At 40.2% G+C, this 26,405-nt stretch overlaps 1 protein-coding gene across 2 annotated transcripts in view; it reads left to right on the top strand.

The window, feature by feature from the left end:
• Positions 1–26,405, top strand: part of Ppp3ca (protein phosphatase 3 catalytic subunit alpha) — a 285,924-nt gene that overhangs the window by 86,783 nt on the left and 172,736 nt on the right. The window lies entirely within an intron of this gene.

Here is a 26,405-nt window from a genome sequence, read left to right as displayed (position 1 = left end):
CTCAGGAATCAGAAGGAAATATGAGAGTGACTCCGGGTTCTGCAGCACATGCTGAACGGCAATGTGCTTACCTGGACATTAGGCATAATCGATTGCGTAGACGGATTTTGATCTTAAAATTCTTATTTTCTGTATCAGAAGTGGGGTCTGGAAGAATGCTTCATTTAAGCAAAGGGTTGTCTGCCGAAGACAGCAGCCCTGCAGCAGAATGGTCACGTAGAGGTTCTGAGGTGCTTGAGGACACTTGTCCCAGTCTTACCTTAAGGAGGAGGTGGTTTCTGACTGTGCCATGTCACTTATTCTGACAGCCTCCGGTGTTCACATATACACTTGCTTACAGGCGGAACATGAGATCCTGATGTATTTTATGCTTTGAAGATGGTAAAGGTGTCTTTAGATGGCTAACAGAAGTAGAGTTTTTCACTCTCAACCAAGGAAGGGGGGAGGAGGAAGGGAGGGAGTTAGAGCCACCACATTGATTCAGTGGTGATGTGCTATTGTGCATCTGCAACTTGGATGTTCCTTTTTTTGTTTTAAATATTTTTCTATTTTTTTACATTAATTACATTTTATTCGCTTTGTATCCCAGCCGTAGCACCCTCCCCTCATTCCCTCCCAATCCCACCCTCCCGGATATTGCTTTTAATCTGTGTACCATTTTGTTTTTCATCATTTAGAACCACAGTGGAGAATCCCTGTGGTTATCCATTATAGAGCATTAAAAAAAAAAAAAAAAAAAGTTGTTGATTCGAGATTGTGAAATCCCTTATCCAGAGAACTAATATTCCAGAGAACTAATCTTTTTTTTTTTTAATATAATGTCTTCTGTAATTTTTGTAGGTATTTCAGTTTACTTTCAGCAGTTAGCAACACTGTGTTAGTCCTGTGTTTGTATAGTGGGAACATTTTTTGGATTGAGGTTTGCAGTTATTCAAACGCAATACAAATGCTTTAAGACTCTTAATTTATAGGTGGTATAATGTCAGAATGTGTTTCTCCTTGGAAGAGAAACAAGGCAGCTTGTACATACATGCTCACTTCTTTCTCTGAGAAGTGGCACTTCAAAAGACTTTCTGCTTCTTTCCTCTGCTGTTTTCCTCTCACTAGTTTAAAACAATTTTCTTTTTCATGTAGATGTACTCCTGTGATTATATCTAGTAATCAAGTGAGAGAGCTAGTGAGGTCATCTCCTGCTTCTGATAAATCAATATTAAATGCACAGTGAAGACATTAGATTCAAGAAAAAAAACTATTCTTTGGGTTAAGCTGGCCATGGTAGCTCACACCTTTAGTCCGAATATTCAGGTGGCATAAGCAGATGATGTCTGTACATTGAAAGCTTGGGTGGCATGGAAAGCTCCAGGCCAGGCAGGGCTAATTAGCGAGACCCTGACACTATCAGAAAGAGATGAGGAGAAGGAGGGCTGGAGAGGAATCCAGTAGAGGGAGAGAAAGGGTAGAGGGAGGAAGAAAAGGGAGGGTGGATAATCTTTTTTTTTATGTTAAGGAATGTAATAAAATCAAAAGCATTACTCTCTTACAGGCCATGAAGATATTTTATTTGATTAAAGGAGCAGCCCTCCTTATCTCTGCATCAGGCTCACGCAATTGCCCAAAGGAAAGAGCAGTTGGTAATCACAGATGAAACACTTTACTTGCCTTTAATATTTTCCCCCTTAATGTAAATGTTAACAATCCATGGTATCCACAAAGGGGAATATTTTTGCTCATTAACCCTATTAAACATTTCACAGGCAAGAGAAAAAAAAATTAACCTCACTTGGGGGAAAGCATTGAGGCTAATGAGTTGAATGGAAAGATTTTTAAAAGTCACTTTGGGTTAGCTAATTATGCTAATTCGATATTGAGGTGTCAAACAATACAGTTTGGAGCTTACGAGGTTAAATATTTGGATGGAGTTTCAACAGGGCACAGGGGATACAGGTTTTGAATAAACGTCACCAGCAGTCAGGCGCGCACAGCAGCATCCTGCCTGGTGGCTGAGAAAGGGGCAGGAGATGGTATTCTTTCTTGCTTGGCTCTGAAGTCCACACATTCTCATGCACCTCGTTAACTTGTTACCATGGCTAAGGGACTTACACTGTTTGAGGACAACTTAGTGACATGCTAAGGGGAGGCTTAGTCTGATTGATACAAGGTGTCACACCAACCCTTCTAACAACTACATCTTTCTGTTTGTTTTAAAGCACATTTAAATGTACAGAGAATACATACATATTAAATATGGTGTCCAGTAAACTATTCTCTTGATACCTCGTATAGCGTTTCAGAAATAGGGTTTACACACACCCAAAATATTATAGTCAGAGGCCATTCAGTTGTCCTTTAGCACCTAGGAAATTAGAGAAATGATCATTGCTCAGATTTTGTATTGTTACAGCTGTGTTTGTGGAGTGCTCTCTAAGATGTGGCGTAATAGAAAATAGCAAATTGATTTGCGTTAGTTCAGCTTTGTCATGTGCACTCATGCGTCACAGAACTTATGGGAAGGCCAGTGACCTGATGCTGTCATAGTCTGACTTTGAAAATAAAACAAATACAAGAGTAAATACTTTAAAGGTTTATCTGTATTAAGTGGAACTGGAAGACAAAGTTTGCTATCAATTCTTTCATGTCCTTAAAACTGTATTTTTTCATAGCTAAAATGAATATACAAGAAATTAATGTGTTATTATCTATCTTCTTTGGATTTTTAATATTTTAGTATATGGCTTTCGTATTCATGAGCAAGGAACAAACTGGAAAGAAACATTAAAACATTAAGAGTTTTTTTTTTTTTTTTTTAAAGTGGGGTGCCACTTTCCTCTTGGAGTAGATGAAGCGTTTCTAGCAATCTTGTTACAAGGTTGTTGATTGTGTTTTTTAATGAGTGGTTTAATAGAAGGAACAGGTTTGCTTAGTAAAGGCAGTAGTAGATGTTTCACATTACATAGTATAAAATAAAGACGCAAAGCTGAATTTTTTTTGCCTTATTTATTTGTTTGTTTGGTTTGGTTTATGTAGCTCTGGCTGCCCAGGAGCTCATTCTGTAGACCAGGCTAGCCTTGAACTAAGGTACAATAAAGTTATCCACATGGTGTATGAAATGGGCGTAACAGAAACTGATGCGGTCTAGCTTTGTGGCAGTCTCTGTCTACTTCATCATACTCTACAACTCCAACAACAGTAACTTGCTGGAGTTTGCTGTTAAGTGTGGCTTAACCTTTGAGAATCTCTGGTAGAAGGCTTTATGATATTCCAGTAGAGGCCGGAATTAAAAAAAAAAAAAGCTACTGATGAAGGGCAGACAGGAAACTTAGAAAACTCTACTAGTTAGAAGTCTGATCCAAGCATAGCAGGCAGCTCATATGTATCATTTAGGATTAGAATACTTTCGATGGTTGCTAAGGGTTCAAGGCAAGCCTGAGCTACATGGTGAATTCTTAGACTGCTGAATGAAGCCCTGTTTCTAAACCACAAAATAGGAAAGGATGGCTATTTGTCCTTGTATCTCAGGTTTAAACCCAGAATGCCTTCCAACCCACAAAAAAAATTACAGATTGATCCTTTGAAACACAGTAAGGAAATCCAACATACAACCGTACCAGGTAAATGCTGATTGAGTTGATCCTGTATGTCCATCAGTTAGCGCAACTGGTGAAGATAAAACTCTGCCCCCCAGTAGTTGGGTGGGTCAGTGGGTTCCACATTTACAGTCTGGTGACAGTGATAACACACCAGTGCCTTTTAGTGTCTGAGAGATGAGAATTCATCCTGCATTTTGTGAGGTAGCTTTCTCTGAGGAGATTTGCCTTTTCCTCCCATACCAATTAGATTTGCCTGTCTTCAGTGTGTCATCTCTAATTGTAACAAGCATAATACAAGGAAGGAGTGTTAATCTGGAATTTGAATGCAACTCCCTTCACATCTGCCTGTCTTCAGAAGATGCCTCTGTCCTTCTGAATAGCAAAGGGATATAGGGGGTTAGAGTTCGAAGGGATCTCACTGGTCATATTGTATACGTGCTTAGTGGAGCTGCAGGCGAGACTGTAGGATGATTGCATCTATGGCCCTTTTTTCTCCTCTTTGCTGTCTGCAGCCTTCTTTCTACTATCATTCATGGTCAACTGAACACATACTCTCTTATGACATTGCTTTTCTTGTTGCACTCTCCATGCCAGTATCACCTCCAGCTTCTTCCTCAGATACATGTGGATTTCTCTCTGTCGCTCATTTTATTGTATCTTGTAAGGCACAGAAGGGTTTCCTGTCTTTTAGCCAGTGCCTGGTTAATAGGCACGTTTACAGCATGTTCATAAAGGCCAATAAAGTTGTTGATAATATATGTATATGTGTGTGTATACATATGTATACATATATAGTATTTGTACATATGTGATATATATATATATATGTATATAAGCATGGGATACATGTAATGGTGGGCAGCTTAACTTTTGTCAAGGCTTTGTTCCTGAGAACTATAGAAATCATGTTGATAATGTGCTTTGTCGAAAATGCCGAATATTGTCACGTGACACGGAAACCTCTGGTGGGGAAGGGTCTTCAGCGATGACACAGAGGCAGACATAGATTGATCCAGCTTTTCCAGTCAGATGTCAAGCATCACCGCTCATCAGCATGTCACCAAGTACTCTAAAACTGTGTGACTGGGAAGTTCTCTATCCTAGTTGTTAATTTGTGTATAGCTTGGTTTTATTCCAAACTAATTTTCCTTGCTCTGGAGGAATTGCTTTCTCTGTAGTCGTGGTATATGCTTCTGTCCTACAGCTGGTGAATCTTTCTTTTTCTTTTATCTTTTTTGGTCTTTCAATAGCTGCAGAAGGTGAAGGCCACAGGAAATAGCTACAAATTTATAGTTTATCCAACTGTCTCAGGAGGAAACATTGTTTTTACCTTTGAGTTGTTACCATATAATTTAAAGAAATATGTCAGGTATCATAGTAACAGAGCCCTTTATCTTCCTACCTAAATCAGGGTCCCTTTTAAAGAGACACATTGTTTATCTATTTGTGTGTGTGTGTGTGTGTGTGTGTGTGTGTGGTGGATTTACTTTGTAGCTGCTTTACACTTAGAACTGTATATAGTCTATTTTTCTCTTTAAAAATAGATGAAATAAATAACCCAAATAGCTTGTGATTTCTAATTAGTAAGCTTTGTTTTTCCTAAAAAAATAGATAAATAAGTACATACATGCATGCATATCTACATATATACATACACGACAGAGTTTCACTTTGTAGCCCACATGCATACATATCTACATATATACATACACGACAGAGTTTCACTTTTTAGCCCACATGCATACATATCTACATATATACACACACGCGACAGAGTTTCACTTTGTAGCTCTGCTGGCCTGGAATTTCCTAGGCCTGGAACTCACTATGTAGAGCAGGCTGACTTGGAACTCGCAGAGAACCTCTGCTCTCTGCCTTTACTAAAGGCAGCAGTCGCCATACCCAGACTGTGTTTTGACTGGAAAACACACATCTTGTTTCTTCTCTTTCTAAATATTTCCAGTTTTCTTTTAATTTTTTCTTTTAGGTGGAAGTCACTAAACAGTATATTTTTCAGGTCACTTTTGATTGTAGTATTTCTTTTATTTTTTATGTTACTTTGTTACTTAAATAATTTATTCATTAGTTTTTATTGAGTTGAATAAATGGTAATGGATGTAAGATAGTTGGGAAATACAATTATGAAACTTAGTTGTGCTGCAGAATGCAGATGGTAAGGGAAAGGAAGGGAAGGAAGGAGGGGAGAGAGAGAGAGAGAGAGAGAGAGAGAGAGAGAGAGAAGAGAGACCACTTAAGCCAGAGAGAGAGAGAGAGAGAGAGAGAGAGAGAGAGAGACCACTTAAGCCTGTAATGTTAAGATCGCTAACAAGGTAATGTGTAAAAACCCGGAAGACTTAAACACTGAAAGGAAGAGTGCATATGGCCACACGTATGTTTGTCTTACAAGGTGATTTCGACTTGGATCAATAGGAAACATAATAAATAAAAAGGTGTGAGGCACATATTGTGAGACAACTTTGAAAGTATTGACCATTGATGATACTTGGGTTGAGAGAAGAAAATCTGTGTCAGTCCCACTAATGTATAGGGTCACAGAGCACCTGGTCTACATCTAATTATCACAAGGAAGGCACTAACAAAATGTAACATATTTGAGAGTCTTAGGACTCCAGCGACGTCAACAGTATGGCCCAAATATGCGGCATAGAAGAGTCCAGAAAACGCAGTTGAAAATTCAAACTGTGTGCTGATCTGGATAAGCTGATGTAGTCTCACGTCATCCCACTCTGCCACTGTTTGTGTCACGCATTGGCAGTGGTTGCTACCTACGCATTGGTCAGATCACCGTCTCAGTTATGTGATCAACTGTCAGGGTAAAGTACCGCTGTGTTCAGGTAATCCGGTGACCTCGTAGTAGAGGTTGGAGCTCTTGCACAGTGATCTCCCTCTATCATTTCCCTCCCTTCACCCCATCACATAGGCCTTTATTGACTCATAAAGTGGCAAAACAAAACAAAGCCCACTGACAGAATATTTTGAGAGAAAGAGGAATAGTAACCCGCTTAGGTTTCGTTACTATATATTATCAGATTTATTATTAACTGTACATCTTTGGACCTGCTCTTATTAATTTTTGTTGATAATTTCTTACTGCCCCCAATTTATGTTAAAGCTTATTGTAGTTTAGTATACATGCATAGAATAAAATCGTATGACTGGGCTTTGGCACGTGCTTTCAGGCATCTTGGGAGAGCCTTGAATGCATCTCCCACAGAAAACAGGGACTCGGGCATAACGTGGTGGCTTGGGTGAAAAGAGTAAGTGCTTAGCAGTAGACGTGCTAATGTGTAAGTGCCTCTGGAACATACAATAAAAGCCATCTTCTTGAAAGTCATCTGCTCATAACGAGATGAGAGATGAGTGAAACTGTGTCATCAAAGACTGCCACAAGAGAAATATAAAACAGTTCAAGTGTGTAACTTTAAATATGGCTTTGTTGGTGTGTGAGGATAAGGAATAAGGAATGCCCCGTTGGCCTTTTTCTTGACTTGGCTCCACCTTGTGTTGCAGCTGATTCGTCGCTCCTGTATGAGCATATCTGAGCATATTACTAGACATGAAGAAAATACTCACTTCTAAGCAGGATCATGCTCTCCATTAAGAAGTTTGTTCTTGGACTGATGAGGTTAGGGGCTTGGAGAAGAGGGAAGATTTTCTGAATTAAGAATGATCTCTATAGGTAGATTTTTAAAAATAATGTTGTATTGTTTTGGTTTGGTTTTCACAGCAAGATAAACCGTGAGGAATATTATTATACAAAATTGACTGGGTCAGTGTACTTTTTAGAGAACCTGTGAATCTGATGTTTAGGAAGACAAGCCTTCTGCAGATAAACCAGATAAAGAGAGAATGTTAGATGCTGCTTTGACGAGAGTGATACCAGTGATCCTGGAGGACCAGAGGGAAATGGCAGAGTTTTCACACTGGCACACAAACAGTACCATACAGGTCGTGGCAACCGCGTCGCGGCAAAGTGGATAGGAATACATGTAGATTTTCACACTGACTGAGGACAGTCATTACTTGTGTGTGCTGTTAGTGGTAAAAAGAAGCATCAGGGGCTGGAGAGATGGCTCAGAGTTTAAAAGCACTGGTTGCTCTTCCAGATCTCCTGAGTTCAATACCCAGTCACAATGACAACCACCTACAATTAGATCTGGTGCCTTCTTCTTCTGGTCTGCATGTAGAACAATGTATACATAATAATTATTTTTAAAACTTAAAAAAAAAAGCATCATTCCTGAGTCTTAGGAGGTCTAGTTGCATTGCAATCATGTGACTGGGCAGGCTGTGATTTGCTGGGCTGAGGTGGTAGGTTAATCAGGTGACACAGGACATTTGGGTGGTAGAGCTGGGAGATCATGGAAGCTCACCTTGGCTGATGGTCCTGTAAAATTTCTGTGAAATTTCTCTTCTGTGTGTTCATGTTGCCTCCTCTTTTAAAGCCTTTGCTGGGAAGGGCTTTAAACAAACAAACAAACAAACAAAAAAAACAAGAAAGACTCCATTCAAGCGAGTATGGAGAAACTATATGCCAGTCATTACATTCTGCAGAATGTTGGGCCGATGGTTAGGATTGCTCAACTTCATGAGCACAATCAGCGTTTCTTTTTTCTGTCCGTGACACCTACAAACTCATGACGTAGCATGGAGGTGACTTTAAATAGCCTCCTTTCATGCAGTTTCTCCCAGAGCCTGTGTTTGGCATCTTTATAAACACTTCACAGGCAGGTATCACAGTGTAGAATAGAATCGAGAGCATTGACCCAGCAGCCCAACTCGGAAGAAATACTGTTTTAGACAATTCCACACTCACCTAAATCACCAAGGAAAAAAGCTATTAAAATATCTGGAACTCTTAAAGTATAAAGTGCGAGTAACACCACAAGTCCCAGGGTCTGTTCTATCCCTTCATTTCATCGACAGCAGCTGCGTGTGTGTGAGCTCATGGCTCTTCCGTGTGGTGGGGACTGTGGACCTTTACTGTCTCAGTCAGTCTGCATTATCTCCGTGGGAGGAAATCTCATGGTCCTGATGCAACCCAGGGTTATGTGCTCTCAGTAGGATGCTCTGGTGCTGATCCTTGAGGATGCTTGCAGCATGAAAGGGTTCATCCTGTAGCCTCCTTTTCAAAAACTCTTCTTTGCCATTTCCAAAATTTAAACCACAAGATAAGGGGGTCTTGTAGAAGTGTGTAAACTAACTTATTTTTGCGTGGTAGGGAGGGGGCTTTCCTTGCTGTAAAATAAAGATACACAACCTATTGGAAGAAAGTTTTAACGTGAGTTTCCTGTAAACCCCATGTCAAGAAGTAAGCTTTATATATATATATATATATATATATATATATATATATATATATATATATGAGAAGTGTGTTTTGAAATATGATTTAAGAACTAAAAATGAGTTTATTTAAAGATGGGGTGATGGCTATATCATTTCATTTGCTTCATGTTAATAATATGTAGATCCCATGTTGGCAGAGGAATGCCATACCAGCTAGACAGTAAGGAACCATGATCACAGGGAAAACATACTTTTATCTTTCAAAAACATACTCATATCATCATATAACCCGAAATTTCTGGCTCCCTTTGAATTCACTTTTGTGGTACATATGGAAGTCAGGGCGTTGCTTGAAAAAGATTAATAATGCCGGTAGGATTAGGCTCTTTGAAAGTTGAAGGGAAGGGGGAAACTGAGGGGGTTTCATCAGTTTAAGTTGTGAAGGTGGGTGCAAAGCCTTTGTTCCAGGGATTTCCTCTGGGTGTGAAGCATTCTTGATTTAGAAAGAACTACTACACTCAAGATTGACGCCTGTGCTCACTTATCTGAGCAGTATTGACTGTGGCAGCTGCTGCGGGTGCAGTGGCATCCTGAGTCCTTGTTAAAAGGCTCAGAATCATGGTATAATAAACGCAGATTAACAGCCTGGAAATTCTGTGATGCTTTAATGCACCATTTTGACTACTTTTTGACATGGCAGACAAAAGGAGGGCCTGACTTTATTTTCTGATACCTGTTTCCCTTCCTATTTTCTTTTGGACTTCTGTATTACACTAAGAGCGTATGTGTTTTCAAGTGGATTTTCAAAAAGTAGTTTCCAGGTCAAGTCACATAAGTATGTTTGTGTTTTAATTAGATTTTAAAAATAACTGTTGAAAGAAAACGAGTAACTCATTAAGGTCATGTCTTTAATTGCTAGTCTATCTCATTTAGTGTCTAACATAAAGCTTCAGAATGGCGGCCAGAAGTAAATAAATTGTTAATGAGCCACCTCTTAATACTCGTATAATCAAGGTGCTTTATTATTATTTATTCTTTGATTAAGAATTTCAGTATTGAGCACTGGTACTTCTAAATAAAACAACTTAAGATATCTTCTTTTTTAAAGTCTTAAAATGTTATTTATTTAAATTTTTTAAAATTTATTACAATTTATTCATTTTGTATCCTAGCGGTAGCCCCCTCCCTCATTCCCTCCCAATCCCACTCTCCCTCAGTCCCTCATCTCCTCCCATGCCCCTTAACCCAGTCCAATGATAGTGGAGGACCTCCTCAGCTTCCATCTGACCCTAGCCTATCAGTTCTCATCAGTCTTTCATAGTCTTCTGTGGCCTGGTAAGGCTGTTCCCCACTCAGGGAGAGGTGATCAAAGAGCCAGCCACTGAGTTCATGTCAGAGACAGCCCTACTCTCCTTATTGAAGAACCCACTTTGAGACCGAGCTGTCATGGGCTACCTCTGTGCAGGCGGTCCAGGTTATCTCCATGAATGGTTCTTAGTTGGAATATCAGTCTCAGAAAAGACCCCTGTGCCCAGATTTTTTTGGTTCTGTTGTTCTGCTTGTGGAACTTCTGTCCCCTCCAGGTTTTCTATCTCCCCCTCCTTTCATAAGATTCCTTGCATTCTGCCCAAAGTTTGGCTATGAGCCTCAGCATCTGCTTTAATACCCTGCTGGGTAGAGTCTTCAGAGGTCTTCTGTGGTAGGCTCCCGTCCTGTTCCCTGTTTTCTCCTCTTCCAATGTCCATCCCATTTGCCTTTCTGAAGGAGGATTGAACATCTTACTCAGGGCCCTCCTTCTTGATTAGCTTCTTTAGGTGTACAGATTTTAGTATGATTATCCTGTATTATGTCTAATATTCACTTATAAGTGAGTATATACCATGTGTGTCTGTCTTTAAGATATCTTCTTATGTGTATCTGAGTACATGAGTCCTACCTGTGTTTGGTACACACCCGTGTTCTAGGAACCAAACCTCCTGTTTGGTTTGTACATTTGTACAGAGAAAATGGTCTAATGTTGACCTATAGCCCCAGCCCTGTGAGTACGTCTGAGGGTCAGAGAAGGACCTGCTTTCAATAGACTAGAAAACACAGGGAGCCATATGGTAGATAGGATACCATGAAACTGACAGCTGCTTATTCTGGACTAGAGGAACACACCAGGGAGTGACGGGGCACACTTGAAATCTCAGTTCCCAGCTGCCTGTCACTTGAGAGGCTGAAGCAGGAGAGTCAAGAATTTGAAGACAGCCTGTGTTATATAGCAAGTCTATCTCTGCCTGACTCTTGTTCGTATAGAGATATGAGAACATACACTATATGTAGAGCATACATACACACATTAATGGTGATTATAAAGCAGCAGTGATTTTTTTAATTGATCTAACATGAAAATATTATTTTGGTCATTTATGATAACATTTGTGTCATGTAACATTTGACATTACATACATATATTAATGAGTGTGTTTGACAGTATTACATACATGTATTGATGAGTCCATTTCAGTTAAAAGTCCAGTTACCGAAGCCATAGTTCTAGATTTGAGTTGAATCTCCCATGTTCTTAATGTATATATAAAGATCTGCAGATAAAATAGAAGTAGAGTTTCCTGATCTCCCCCTTTGGAACAAACTTTCATGTAGCTGGAGCTAGACTCCAACTTGACTATGTAGCTGAGGATAACCCTGAACAGATTTAAATTTTTTTTTTATCACATTCTGTGTGTGTGTGTTGCTCATGTGCATTGCCCAATTGTGACCAGGATAAATTTCTGGAATTGGTTCTCTCTACAGTTTTACGCCCTGAGGATGGATCCAGGTACTGTATCCTGAGACTTTGGTAGCAGTGCCTTTACCAGCTGGATGATCTTGTTGTCCTGACCTTTACACTCTTTTGTCGACCTCCCATGATACCCTGCTGTAGATGAAATAGATTCTGAAACTAGGTATTACATCATAGAGTTGTTAGGTTAATGGTTCTGCATTTGAAAAGAAAGTTTGTAAGTAACACTGGGTTGATTGTTGCTTATTATAAAGAGCTAGAACATTCTAGGATGTAATTCTTCAATTTTTTTATTAATTAATCTTGATGGTAGGCCCGTCCCTCTTTCCTCCCAGTCCCACCCTCCCTCCTGCATCCCTACTCCCCTATTCCTCAGGATAAGGGAGGCCCCCTACCCAGACACCCCAGCTCAGCTCTTCACATAAGGACTGATTCACTAGAATGTAATTCTGATCTTAACATTAATGTAAAGTGATTTGAGATCATTTGGTCTTTGATGTTACAAAGACCAAACCTTTATTATCTTACTCTCTTCAAACCTTTATTCCTTTATTCAGTCACATGTGTAGAGCAATTGTGCTGTACTGAGCAAGCCTTTGGTACTGGCTCTCATTGAGGGTTTGTGGAGTCCATGTTATTGCAAGAATTAAAGCGAGGCTTTTGTGTCTGTTCTCCCTACTCCACAGTCCCTTCACAGGATGGGTAGATGGGTGTGCTTTGTGTTCGCGGGATGGATTTTTGCTACTGCAGGTTTACGTATGGAACTCTGTGACTTGGGATAGGGGCCCATGTTGGTTTTGATTTCCACAGAGTTGGATTGCAGGAATTCTAGCCTTCAGGTTTGGCTTCTTAAGTTTTTGATGGATCTTTAAATTTTTAACATTTTTGTTTCATTTTGAGAAAAAAATATTTACTCTATTCAAAGAACAGGTCAGTGTTTCTAATGTATCTTTTGGTCTTTTTGCATCTGTTGTAACTGAACCCAAGTTTCTTTTTTTTTCACCCTTTGCTATCTGTTTGATTGCCCAGCACCCCAGATTTTAAAATCAAAGACCAGTCTCTTTCTTTTTTTCTTGCAACACACACAGAGATGTGAGTCAGGAGGGGGAGAGAGAAAACTGTCTGTGAGAGAGACATGGACCATGCCTCTCCAACAGGCCTGGGGGACCGTTTCTTCTAGCTTCCCACCCAGAGGAATAAAAAGCGTGAGGTACTCATCATTTAGTTATAAATTTATTCATTACCGAGAGCCACATCCCATTAATTTTAGGTAATTTGGTAATTCCCAGTAGCTTCTGCTGCTGCATGACATCCCCTCGGTTTCACATCATGCTGGTCTCCGGAGAGATGAGAACTCTATTATGTACAGAAGCTCCAAAGGGCCAAACAGTTTTCAGAGCGTTCACTAGCCTAGCTGCTGCTGAGAATCTTCACGAACTCACTCTTGAAACTGCCTCCATCTACCCGCTCTGAATCTAAGCCTTGGCAGAAATAGAGATCATGAAGAGCTGCAAACCTATGGTTCCCATGCTCTCGTCGTTTCCCAAGAACCCTTCGCTGTAGCTTTCTGTTACCCTAAATACACTTAATGCAACTAGTCTAGATTACATGTAATTAAAATCCAGCCGCATTTGAGTCATACACCACGGGGTGCCACATTTTAATTATTATTATGTCCAAAGAATGAGACTCTTGGCTGCCTTGACACATGCGTGGGGAATCCTTGAGGCAACTGATTTATTGAAGACAGAATGGCTCCAGTGAGTTGGTTCAGGCAGTGGTGGGCTGGTAGCTCTCACAGCTGCTTGTTCAGTGTGCAGGGCCTATTCCAGCTTGGGTGGCAGAGATGGATTATTGAGGGGAAGTTTTCAACAGTTTCCTCTACCTTGGAGCTTCTGTTCAAGCATCTCAGGCATGTGCACTGCCTGCTTTGCTCTGGTTTCTCTTTGCTTCTCGAAGGTGGTAAAAGTGTTTCCGGGCTCGTTGGCGTGTTTCTCACAGAGTGCCTTGCTGAAGTGCACACGCACATGCACGTGGAAGGACATAAGGGCCAACTAAGTCTCCTGGGTGGCCCCTGTGCTACTGACAGGGTAGACGTGTTTGAAGTTCTGCTTATGGGGCTCTGCAGCAACTGTTTTCTGACCTTCGGTAAACTTTACCTGAAGGACAGTGTTTGTAGATAAAGGAAGTTCATTTAATTGTCGATGAGAGGTTTGTTGGTGAGCTCTCTCCTTAGACTCAGAGGACCGGCAAGCAGGAGGGTGGTTATGTTAGATTTTTGATCCTAAAAATAATTATGAGTCATCCAAGTGCCGGTAAAGCAATAACTGCAAGACATCCACAATGTCAGAGCACGAATTAAGTCTCTGAGGAGGCTGGTTGAGCCCTGGGTGATAAGGTATACTGGACGGCAGAGTTCTAGGTGCCGCCTGATTCATTCTTCCTACTGGAGAGAGTACCTCACATGCCTGCCTTTGGTGGGCCAGTGGGAGCACAGTCCCCGTCTCATAGCTCTGTTTTCTCTGTAGGAATCACCCTCACCCCCCTGAGCAAAAACACATGCTGCTATCATCAAGACGGGTCAGAGCTCTAAAGAACTAATGATGATCCTCTTATTTAAACTAATTAATTTTCAAATGTATCTCAAGTCACCTTAGGTACTGAGGTCAGTTTGGTGAGAGTTGGGATCCTGGGTCCTTTTGATCTCAGGAAGAATATAAAATATACTGAAATAACTCTCTTCTGCTCAGAATATTGAGTGAGTGGTAGAAATATTCGGGGGGTCCAGGGTGGAAGGAAGTACTTAGGGGTGGGAGGGCTTCTCATTTATAAGCCTTCTGGAGATTTAATTAAAGTAAATTATATCTGTTTAATTTCTATTCCCCATTTCTCTTTCTCTCTTGTCTGTCTAAATCTAGTCTTTAATGGTCAAGCCATCAGAACAAAGCAGACAAATTTTAGTAAGAAAGGTATGCCTTCCTTTCTGTTTTTTATTTCTATAAACTGCTGGTGCATTCCCAACCATCTCAGTTCTGATTTGTAATTTTAAGATAAGTGGCTTGATTAGTTTGAGACACCAATGGCCTGGTAAATTTAAGCTTTACCTTTCCCTGTTACTATTTCTCTCTCCCAGGATTGCTCCTACAGACTTACACTCTGTGCTGTCTGCGTGGCTTGGTGCTCCATAGCCCTCTGCAGCCTGGACTGGTGTACCCATGTCAGGAGGAGAGTACTTGTTACAGAGATGGCCACAGGTGGAGTGCAACTTCTGTCCTTGTACCTGTAGTTTTAGGGAAGAGTAGACCCTGACATCTGCAAACTGGCTGTTATAAAATTGTCTATTTCTCATATGCCTTTGGGATGACTATGGGGTTTGAAGATGCTTCATTGAAACCCAGACTATGGAGTATAAAATTTTCTGAGATGAGGAAGGTGGGAAGGAGAGGGACTTCAGAAAATGCATGCAAGTCTGAAAAGAACATGGGATGTGCCATGAAAAGTGGAAACCTTTGGGGTAGTTATCCTGGGATTTCAGGGTAGGAAACTGCTACCTAGACCTAGCCTTCAGACCCCAGAGATGGCCTTTCCAAGCTGTAAGACATTTTTTTTCCCCAAGTGTTTTGCACATGTGCATGTCTGAACTACTGAATTAAAGGTCTCATTTTGGAACAACATTACCTTTTTTGGAATTCCAAAGTGTTATCTTTAGTAATTTCTGAGGCTATATTGAATCACTTTTGAATTGTATTTTTAAAATATGTATTCTGCACCTCTCCACTCCACATGCTTGAACTAATAGAGTTACTTGAGACTTAACATTCTGGTATACAACAATCTGATCAAGTCCACCTAATACTAGAGTAGAGGATACTTACTCATTTAATGCTGGTAAATGGAATGCTGAGGCATCACATGCTGGGCATCCATTAAAAAATTCCCTAAAGAGCCAGCTACTCAAATTGTGTTAATTGCAAACCCAAGCCTGTTGTCAAATGGGACCGCACCAACTCTGCTTTCCAGAAGTTACCTTTGCAGAGTGTATGCATTTCCTCAACCTTTCCAATTAAATGGCTCAGCTCACAGTGGCTGCTGCTATCAGTGACCCCTGGGCTGCTTCACCTGGGACACATTTCTTCTTGTTGGAGCTGGCTAGCCCTATCCCTTTTCTACAGTTGAAATTGTTGATAGTTGGGATTTTGCAAATTTCAGTAAGGGCTGCACATCCACAAAAGCATATTTAGGAGAACATACTCAACATCAACTCTCTACCACAAAGATTCTCGTTTTTTATGCATAGAGAAACTGTGTTTTGATTTTTTTCCTGCAGTAAATGGAGTCCTGATTAAAGAAAAATTGGAAAGATAAAATATAACATTCCCCCTTTTAAAGCAAATCTGCTGTTTAGTTTGTTTCTGAGATTCCATATCTCAGATTGAAGTGGATAAATAAATGCATATATTTCAATTTGATTACTGTGTAATAGCTTTCGTAGATATTTTGGATACTGTGTGTGCATGATTTTGAGTTATAAGTCTCTTCTCATAAGGCTTACTTTCTATTACCATTTCAGTAATTCTCATTTAAAAGTGGTGGTGGTGGTGATAGTTTGTAGTTCTGCCACTTTCTGTGTTTACCACGTGAAGAAGAGTCTCCTGGTAATTACGAAGGAAACTGCCTTTTTGGGTGGCTATAAAGTTCACGTCTGTTCTAAGTTCCTTGATCGCCAAGTGTTTTAAGTCCTTATCCTCCAAGATGAGGAATTCACATTCACTTGAAATCATTCAGCACATCACCTTTTCCTGTGTTACTTCTCCACATTAGATAAGCACAGCTTGACGACATGAACCACTGAGGAGAATTCCTATGAAAAGGTGCTGCACAGAGAGGGAAAAGGTATCACTGAACTCCAAGGACTCAACATGAGGATGTAAATTAATTTGTTCTATGGTTTACTGTAGTCCCCTACAGAAACATCAGCAGAAACATCTTGAATGAGTTTCTATCTGAAAGGTATTAAGCGATGCACACAAAGCTCTAGTTCATTGTCTTACACTATTCAGTGAAGAAAGAACTAAACTGTAATTGATATACAGTTGTGCTTTTCTCCATATTAATATGGCATGATCCTGCAGTATAATAAAGGGAAAAGCAAAACCGAGGGGGGAAAGCAGGCAGAAAGGATAATCAGTTGACATTGAAATTATGAATAAACCAATGACTCTCCTAAAAATGATCAGTATTCCTTTTCTAAAATGTATTTAACTATAATGTTTTCCATTGTGATTATAAGCATGTTGTCTTTATGAAGTGCTATACTCTATCTTATGTACATAAGCATTACTATACACACTACGCCTGTGTTTTCAACATTTAACTCATCAGTAAAACCATATTTATTTTATTTCTGAAATAGCCTTTAAAATATACCTTGCCTGAGTTTGAAGGTACCTGAAAAAAATTTTATGTTAAATGCTATCTATCTATCTATCTATCTATCTATCTATCTATCTATCTATCTATCTAATGTCTTCTTGGGGCTGGATCCTTGCAGAGGACCCAGTTTTGGTTCCTAGCACCTTGGTCAGGTGACCCACAACTGCATGTGACTGCAGCTCCAGGAGATCCAGTATGCTCTGGCCTGCACGGGTACCTGCATACATGTGGCACGTAATACAGACATACCTACATACACATAAATAGTAATAGCAAAATCCTCCTCTTGAACGGTAAGCAGGCTTCCTCTTTGCCTGAAGTGATGTTTTCCCACCTACTTGAAATGATACTTTGTGACATCAGTATCCCTCACACCTTCATGGGAGACAGCCTAAGTGAGGGACTTTTCCAAGTGGGAATAGTTTTTGAAGTCATCACACGAAGAACAGTGCAAGTTCCTCCAACAATATGTTTGTTTTTTTAATCCAGAAAAAGGTTTCTTATAACGTCTGCGAGGAAGCAGTGCTCCAGCAGAAGCCTCGTTCTGAGAAGCCAAAGTGCCATGTGCGCAGCTGTGGGTTTGGAACTTGAGTTCAGTATAGCACTCCCAGCTGATTCGTTCGCTGTGAGAGCTGGATTTGCTTTTGACAGTGGTGGGAAGAGTCTCTATGGAAACTCGTTTATGCAGCCAGGGCCTCTGGGAATGCCACCTCTCTACTTTGGCAGCAGTCTTCTCTACTCAGTGCACTCTGCAGGGCCTTCCCAGCCGTTCCTTGCACCACATACTTTCTTCTAGCGATGGGGTGTCAGGAGCTGCTAATTTGTTTATTTTTATTTTTTATTTTTGTGTCTATTGGGGAATTCTTACCTGGGCACTCTAGATCATAACAACCATGGCAGAGGGAGGACAGAGACATCTGGATGTGTGCTCCTGTGCCTTCACCGGAGCCTATGCATGTCAGTGGTTTGCTTGTGTGTACGTATGTATGTGTCTCTGTATGTGTGCCTGTGTGTATGTTTGTGTGTGGTATGTGTATATAGCTCTGTCTCTCTCATGTTTGTATATACATGTGTGTACTTGTATATCTTGTATGTGCACTGTGTGAGTGTATGTGTGTGTGTGTGTATGTATGTTTGTGTGATGGGGAGCTAGAGAAAGTTGTAAAAAGCCTCGGGTGTTAGAAAATTCATATGTGGATCCCAGACTTAACAGAGTAGTAAAACAATTCTGTTTTACCACTGGTATTCAAATCCTTTAATGACTAGAGTCTGAACCCATACAGCTTTTATATACAATATTCAAAATAATATTACTTTCCTACTGTATTCTCAGAATTTTGGGTATTTTAACATCAATATCATGGCCATAACCATATTATGTGGCACTGCTCTTTTTCCATAAATATTTTGTAGAAAACAATTACGGATTTTTAACTTCTCATTGTCACTCTTTTCTTTTATTTTCATGGGTCAAATTTTTATCTTACACAATAAAAATTCCAAATTGATTGCCTTACTTCAAATGTTGAAAGTTTTTCTTTCTAAATAGCTTGGTACAAGACAGGCTTCATTCAGTCTACATCCATAACATGTTCTAAAGAAAAGAGACAGTCAGTGTTTTCATATTAGCCTTTTGCTATAATCTCTTGTCTTAAAGACGGTTTTATTTTTCATTTCATGTGTTTGCCAGTGTCAGTATATGTCACATGTGTACCAGTGCTCACAGGGGCCAGAAAAGGGTTTCAAATCACTGGACCTGGAGTTACAGGAGCTTGTTAGTTTTCAGATGCAGGTTTTGAGACCTGAACATAGGTCCTTTGGAATAGCAGCAAGTGCTCTTAGCCATGGAGCCATCTCCCCAACTCCTCTTTGTGCTTCATATATACACAGCACGTAATAGCATCTTTAGTTTTCCAGTTTAAATCCCCTTTAGCAGTTCAAATGTGCAAATTTTCTATTTATTCTAGTAATGCACTTGTATATGATCAATGCCAATGTACTATATAAGTTTTTAACGTCACTCTAGAGCCCATAACTTCTTTGAGATCTCAGGAGTTGTGCATTTTTTTAAATGATTGGCCTTTTTTATTGAAATTTGAACTACTTTTTAAGGTAACTACTGTTGCAGAGGTATTTGTGAGCAATGTGTCCTATCAGCATTTGTTTTTGTGAAGTTCTGTTAAAAATTACAGTCCTTTGACATTTGCTTTATTTAATTAACGCACATTCACTGAGCACCTTTTTGGAGTTTTTTCTTTTGAAATTATGTGTATGTGTTTACATGTTTCTGTATGGGTGCATGCGTATGAAATAGGCATCCTCATAAGCCAGAAGAGGGGCCCGGGTCCCCTGCAGTTGGAGTTACAGGCAGTTGTGAGTTTCTGTCATGTGTGATAGAAATTGAACTCTGGTCTTTTGTAAAGAGCAGACCTACCCTTAACTACTGAATAACTGCTTATTCCCTCTGGAAACCACAGTCATTTTTATATTTGCCATTACTTATAAAGCACTAAGCATATTTAACAACAATAACAAAAATTTCCGTCCTCATGTGCTTTGCATTCTGGTGGATCCATGGCAGAAAAACACGAAACAAAACATATGATGCCCACACAGGGAGCTTTTTGGAATAAACTAAAGGTAGTCATGTAGATGGAGAAACCTTGGGAGTGTGCACCTTTAAAATAAGGTGGTAGGGAAGATGCCAGCAAATCGGCCTCTGTAGGATCCTGAAGGAGATGAGGGAACAGCTGACAGCTTCAGGGAGAAGGGGAAATATTCCAGCCCCGAGGAGCCCTGGTGTCCTCAGCATGCAGAGTGGTGTTCCTTGAGGAGATACAGCAGAGGAGGTGGCAAATGAACATGTGCAGCAGAGAGGAACCGCCTCACACTGTGAACTCTTTGGCTTTCTTGTAGACGAGAAGCCATTGGGCAGCGTCAGCAATGAGACTTACTAAAAATGTCGGTTGGTTCAGAGAGACTTACTTATAAGAACTCGTTTGTTCTCTCTGAAGTTTTTCTACTTAATCAGAAAATTTTGTTTCTGTAGGCTCCATGCTTGTGGTATATGTCTCAAGTTAGATACACCAGGCTTTTCAAAGCCCACTGTTGGGTGCCCAAACACGGCACAGTGTGTTAGTGTAGGCAGACACCACTTCTGACCTCCGTGGGGCTCTGTAGTAGCATTTTCAAAATGGAAACACAAGCTGAGATTGTAAAAAAATAAAATAAAATACTTTTAGAGGAAGTTTTAAACTAGTAAATGTCCCTGCCTTGTTTAGGAGATAAAAAATGTTCATGCAGAGAAGAAACAGTTACAGGACATTACTAACCTTTGCCTGGAGAAGGAAAGAATGATAAGAAGGAAGAAAAAGCCAAACCTTGACTTAAGACAATAAGGAAAGATAAAAAAAAAAAAAAAAAGGCTCAAACACCAAAAAACAGAAGTTAGGAATCCTAGGAAAACACTCAGACAGTGAGGACTTATAATCGAGGGTGATGACCCAGTGTGTAGGTCACTCCCATGAGGTTGATCCTGATTTGGGTTTGTCACAGCGTGAGTATTAGCAGCAGGCCAGCAGGCATATCATTCCTCATTGTTCCCTGCTGTAGGCAGCAGGTTTGTGGCCCTCCAGTGTGGGTTTCCACCCACACTGCCCTTCCTGGCTTTTACATTAGTCATAAGTCATTCCAGATTTTGGTACCTTTGTAGTTTGCATCTCATGAGTTACTCTATGTGTTGATTCGTGCCGTATTCCCCCAGCTGTAGAACTTTTCCTCACCTGGATGAGTTCAGATCTCTACCTTAAATATGAAGAAACTGGAGACTGCAGACCTTCTAGGTGATTCCAGTAACTGTACAATTTTTATTTTAGGGAATATTTCTGTTTCTCTGACATTACTCTGTGTGGCATAAGAGCCTATTTTAGATAAAACTGGTATCAGATAACATTTTGTATAGTCAGATAACATTTTGTATAGTCATACATCAAGATTATATACATTTTATGCTTTTAAATGTCATTATGTAATTCATTGTAAATGGTACTATGTTACATAAGGACATTTTCATAAAGTATATGCTGTGTTGAACATACTCCCTCAAAATTATATCTTTATGTATTACATAAAAGCATTAGTGATTTTGGGCTTCAGAGATGGTTTAGTGGGTGAGAACACTTGCTGTGCCAACATAAGAACCCAAGTTTGGTTCCCGACGCCTGCACATAATTCTGGGAGTGACCACACACACACACACACACACACACACACATACACCTGTTGGCTCACTGTTGTGGATGGAGGAGGCAGGAGGGTTCCTGTGACGTGCTGGCTGTCAGCCTGACTCCAGGGTCTCTCAATGACATGGGCTCAAGGGAATAAAGCAGGGAGTGATGAGGCAGGACACATGATGTCTTCCTCTGGCTTCTGCACACACAGGGCCACACCCATCATCCCCACATTTTCACATAGCACACATACATGCATACACACATAGATTCACCAAACAAAGTGTCAGCATTTTTGCAGATGGAGATAAAGGAGAAAAACAGTTTCATTCCAAAGAGAGTTTTCTATAGCAGTTGCCTTCCTGTGTGTTTCTCCCTCTGCTTTGCTAATGAAGAATCATAACTCAAAAAGTAACTCTATTGTGGTAGCATTTTTACGGATGTGTCATTGTGGAAGAAACTACACTCGGGATCTTGTTTTCTTTAAGTGACATTTACCTTATGTGGACCTTCAGGTTGTCTGTCCTATTAAGTCACCAGTTTGTTGTCCAGAACCAGAGAGCTAATAAGTTTGAGTTTAACAAGTTATAATTTTATCTAAATCTGAGGTAATACTAAGTAAATGAAAATGAGGAAAGCCTGTTTAAGTGAGTTACATATCTTTCCTAAGGAAACTCTGAACCAGTAAGCTAATCACCTATTTCCCCAAAAGAATGAATTAGCTAATTATAAAGGGAAAGCCAAGGTCAAATTTAAGCCAATCTTTCCATTAGTCTAGGAGGCTGCTTGGTGCATTCTTTATATGGGGGAGTGCAGGAGTTACTGTGAGCAGTGTGATGGGTTTGAAATAACACTTGGGAAGATAATCGGGTTTCCATCTGTGCTGTTGGAAGACAGAAGGGATGCCCTTCCTCTTTCACAGTTACTCTTAACACAGAGCTGAAGGAGAAAAAGAAGCTAACCTACCATGTTTTTTTTTTTTTTTTTTGAGGACTGGAAAAACAAAGGTGAAGAAAGATTAACTCTGGCATACCCTTGTCACTGGGTGTTGTGTGAAGGTGTGCTTGAGGGAGAGTAGCGAGGTGAAGGTTTCAGAAGGTGGCTTGTCCATTTTGGTCTGGAAGTTAATTCTGTCTGTGTTGATGTGCTTCTTGTGTTCAGTTGTTTTTTTTTGGGGGTGGGTGGGTGGGGGGATTAGACAGCCTCTTCTCCTTTTCTCTAGTAAGAAAAAGGAAAAAAAGAAGAAAAACAAAGTAGACTGAAGCTCATGGCTAAGCCATGGGATTGGTTCTCAGAGGGACTCATAATGGCTTTGGTGACTGAGCTGGGCCTAGAGGTAGTGGTGCTGGCTTACTGCGGCCACCGTAGCATTAAGCAGAATGAGGATACAGCTCCCCCACAGGTAGTGATATGAGATTTGTAACCCAACAGTCATTCCAGATCATGTATCATTGCACCAGAAAAGATATGTGTTTGATTTCAAAAGAATGGCCTGTACCCGTGTGTCTGTTCCCATAATTCCTAAAGTAACAGTGACGAACACATCAGTAATTTCTCAAGGGGTTTGAAAAAAAATTTAGTAAACGCCTTACAACAATTTAAAGTATTTTCAGAATTCATTTATAATCCATTGTAAATCATTCATCCTGTACTGTATTTTTGAACAAAGGAATGAGAAAAATGAATCAGGCCAAGTTTCTAAAGAAAACAGGCAAATTAAAAGAATTTGTATGTCTCCTGTGGTTGGATGTCTCCAACTGCAAAATGTTTGTCAGTGTTCAGAGTACAGTCTAGAAGAGGCTGTATGAACTGGATGACTTGCCATGTGAGGAGGACGTGTTTCAGTGCTGTCCAAAGGCTGTGCTCTGTCCTTAAAAGCTAGCTACCTGGTGGTGGTCTATACTGTTTTTGTAAAATATGTATGCTTTGGAGTGGCAGATGGTATGCGCTTTACTCCCTTGTCCCTGTGCAATCATTCCTACAGATCCATGCTGGAGAACTCAGTGCGCTTTACTGAGGCATCAAAGCTGATGGTGGACTTGTTTTCAGCATAGCTTTAAGAACAGTGTGTTTTAGGAAACGTGGCTGCATGAGACCTGCGGCTCCAACTTAGAGGATCTTCTTCTCCCACCACTACCTCCTCCTCCTTTGCTTTGTTTGAAATCGTGTGCGTGGAAACTAGTTAGCATGCCTTTGAGTTTCCAGAATTGAGACACCCAAAACACCCACTTTGAATTCTCTAACCTATAGTATGTCAGATGGGATGGAATTAGAAGTCTTTAATATTGATGAAATTAATGCTTTACCAATAGGATGAATAGGAAAGGCTAATTTCATGTTTCTATTCATAGAAACTATAGACCTGCTGAAATTACAAGTAATTCATGTAATCTTTATGTAATTTCGTGACCCCCTTGAAATAAGCACTGTATGGCTTGACTCTTCAGGTCTAGATTCTCTAGAGAATCTATTCTGACATTTAATGAAGTGTGCACTCTGAGTTAATGCTTCCCACCAGTTGATTATTAATGGAGAATATATGGGAAATTTTTACAAAAGCCATCCATTTCATAGGAGAAGTCAGAGGCTTTCTCTTATCAAACCCTAATTTGAATGATTTTGCTTAGGAAATGAAGACAAAAATACCCATTGGGTTTTACCCAAATTTTTGTAATGTGGTCTTAAAGATAAATATTAATCAAACCTATTCAAATGGGAGGAACAGCAGCTGTAATTTAGTGAATGATTTATATGTAAGCATGAGAATAGTTAACTGATAGTCAGTGTTTAGAGGGAAAAAAATAGCAAATGGGTTTCCTGCTCTTCCCATGTGGATTACTGTCCTTTACCGATGCATCAATAAAATGTCATGGTCAAAAAGCAATCTAAGGAAGAAAGGCTTTATTTTCTCTTACAGTTCCAGAGGGACAGAGTTCATCCTGTCTGAAAAACTATGAGAGCATATAGGGGAATAGGTCCTGGTAGAAGCAGGAAGTAGAGTGCTCATATTTCATCCTCCTAAAGGAGGGAGGAGAGAGGAGGGGAGGGGGAGGGGAAAGGGACAGAAAGGAGGAAGAACTTAAAGAAGCGGGGTCAAGCTGTAAAGTCTCAAAGCCCTCCCCAAGCAATATGTCTACTCCAGCAAGGCTCTACCCAGAGGTTCTGTAACATCCTAAATAGCTCCACCAATGGGAACCAGGTAACGAAATAAATGAGACTGGGGGACATTTCTCATTCAAACCACTACATCATGAAACAGCAAAATGAATAATTCATTTCTAACAAAAGGTTTCACTTAATCCCCTAGATAAGTATATTTTCCTTTGAGCATCAGAAAATCTAAATGGTTTTTAGTGAAAGGTCTTGCTCCGGGCCTGGGATGAGCCCAAGATTCTGTTAAAGAAAATTCAGTGTTATTAGAAAATCTATTTCATAAATATATTCTCTCTCAGTTTATAATGAAGTAGATCAAAGTACAAGTAGAGATTTTCCGAATGGGCTAGTTCTACCTTTTGCATTTGGCTATTATTTTCATAAAAGAAATAAACTGGAGGGGACAACCTAAAGGTCAGGCCCCAAATATGTTGTTACTGTGAGCTGCAAATCATTATATGTCCATCAGGTCATCTTAAGAAATTACCCTCTGAAATGGTCCAAGGGATTTAAAAATGGAAATCTGCTGGAAATATTCTGGCTTCAGTTGGATGTAAATATACATATGTATTTGGAACTTAGCTGCTGAGCTGGCAGGGAACTGTATTTTCTTCTCAAGCGCCATTGTCAGTTCTGTACTTAACAGCCAGTGTCTCTGCATTTTCTGATCGTAATGATAACATGGAGTGCCAGAATGCAGAGCACATTAATCCAACTTTAGAATTAAGAGCTTTTCTTCGTGGAAAATGATCGCTGTATGCCCAGGAACTTTAGCTTTCTTGCATGTAAATTCAGCTTCAATCTTAAGGGGACAGGGTAGGAGAGGCAGCCATTTTTTGGTGTATCTGGCTGAGGAAGAAAATTAGGAAATCCTTTGGTCCTGAGGTTCAATTCCCAGAATTCCTTAGCCATTTAAACAGCACATGTGGACAAGTTACTTTGTGTTCTTACACGGTATGTAATTTGTTACCAGCCTACCAGGGCATAAGGGCTGTATAGTATATATTGAATATTCCTTTCATTCTAAGTATGTACTACTTTTAAGATTACTTTAACTAAAAGAAGCTAATCAGGAAGGAGGACTCTGACTAAGATGCTCAATCCCCATTCAGAAAGGCAAAGAGGATGGACATCAGAAGAGGGAGAAAACAGGGAACAGGACAGCAGCCTACCTCAGAGGGCCTCTGAAAGGTTCTACCCTGTAGGGTATCGAGACAGATGCTGAGACTCATAGCCAAACTTTGGTCAGAGTACAGGGAATCTTATGAAAGAAGTGGGAGACAGTAAGACCTGGAGAGGACAGGAGCTCCACAAGGAAAGCAACAGATCCTAAATGTCTGGGGTCTTTTTGAAACTGATACTCCAGTCAAGGATCACTCATCGAGATGGCCTGGAACCCTGCACAGAGGTAGCCTATGGCAATTCAGTATTCAAATGACCTCCATAGTAATGGGGACTGGGACTGTCTCTGACATGAACTGATTGGCCTGCTCTTTGATCACTGCCCCCCCCAGGGGGGAGCAGCCTTACCAGGCCACAGAAGAAGACTAGGATCAGAGGGAAAGGGAGGAGGACCTCCCTTATCAGTGGACTGGGAGAAGGACACGGGTGGGGAAGAGGGAGAGTGGGATTGGTAGGGGAAAAGGGAGGGAGGTACAGGGAGGGGGGATACTAAGTAATTAAACTGTAATTAATAAAAATTAAAAAAAATCAAGTTTTGGGTAATAAATTTTTTTGTTCATCATGGCTGGTTTAGTATAGTGTTTAATCTCCCGTGTGTGTGTGTGTGTGTGTGTGTGTGTGTGTGTGTGTGTACAATAACTGTGCAATCCAGAGGACAATTTTGAGGACTGTTCCCAAGGCATTGTCTGCCTTGATTTTTGAGACATTGTCTGTCTTGGTGTCTGA

Source organism: Meriones unguiculatus, chromosome 10 (genome assembly GCF_030254825.1).
Source record: "Meriones unguiculatus strain TT.TT164.6M chromosome 10, Bangor_MerUng_6.1, whole genome shotgun sequence".
In the NCBI taxonomy this organism is placed as follows: Eukaryota; Metazoa; Chordata; class Mammalia; order Rodentia; family Muridae; genus Meriones; species Meriones unguiculatus.
This window is presented reverse-complemented; position numbering and strand designations above follow the sequence as displayed.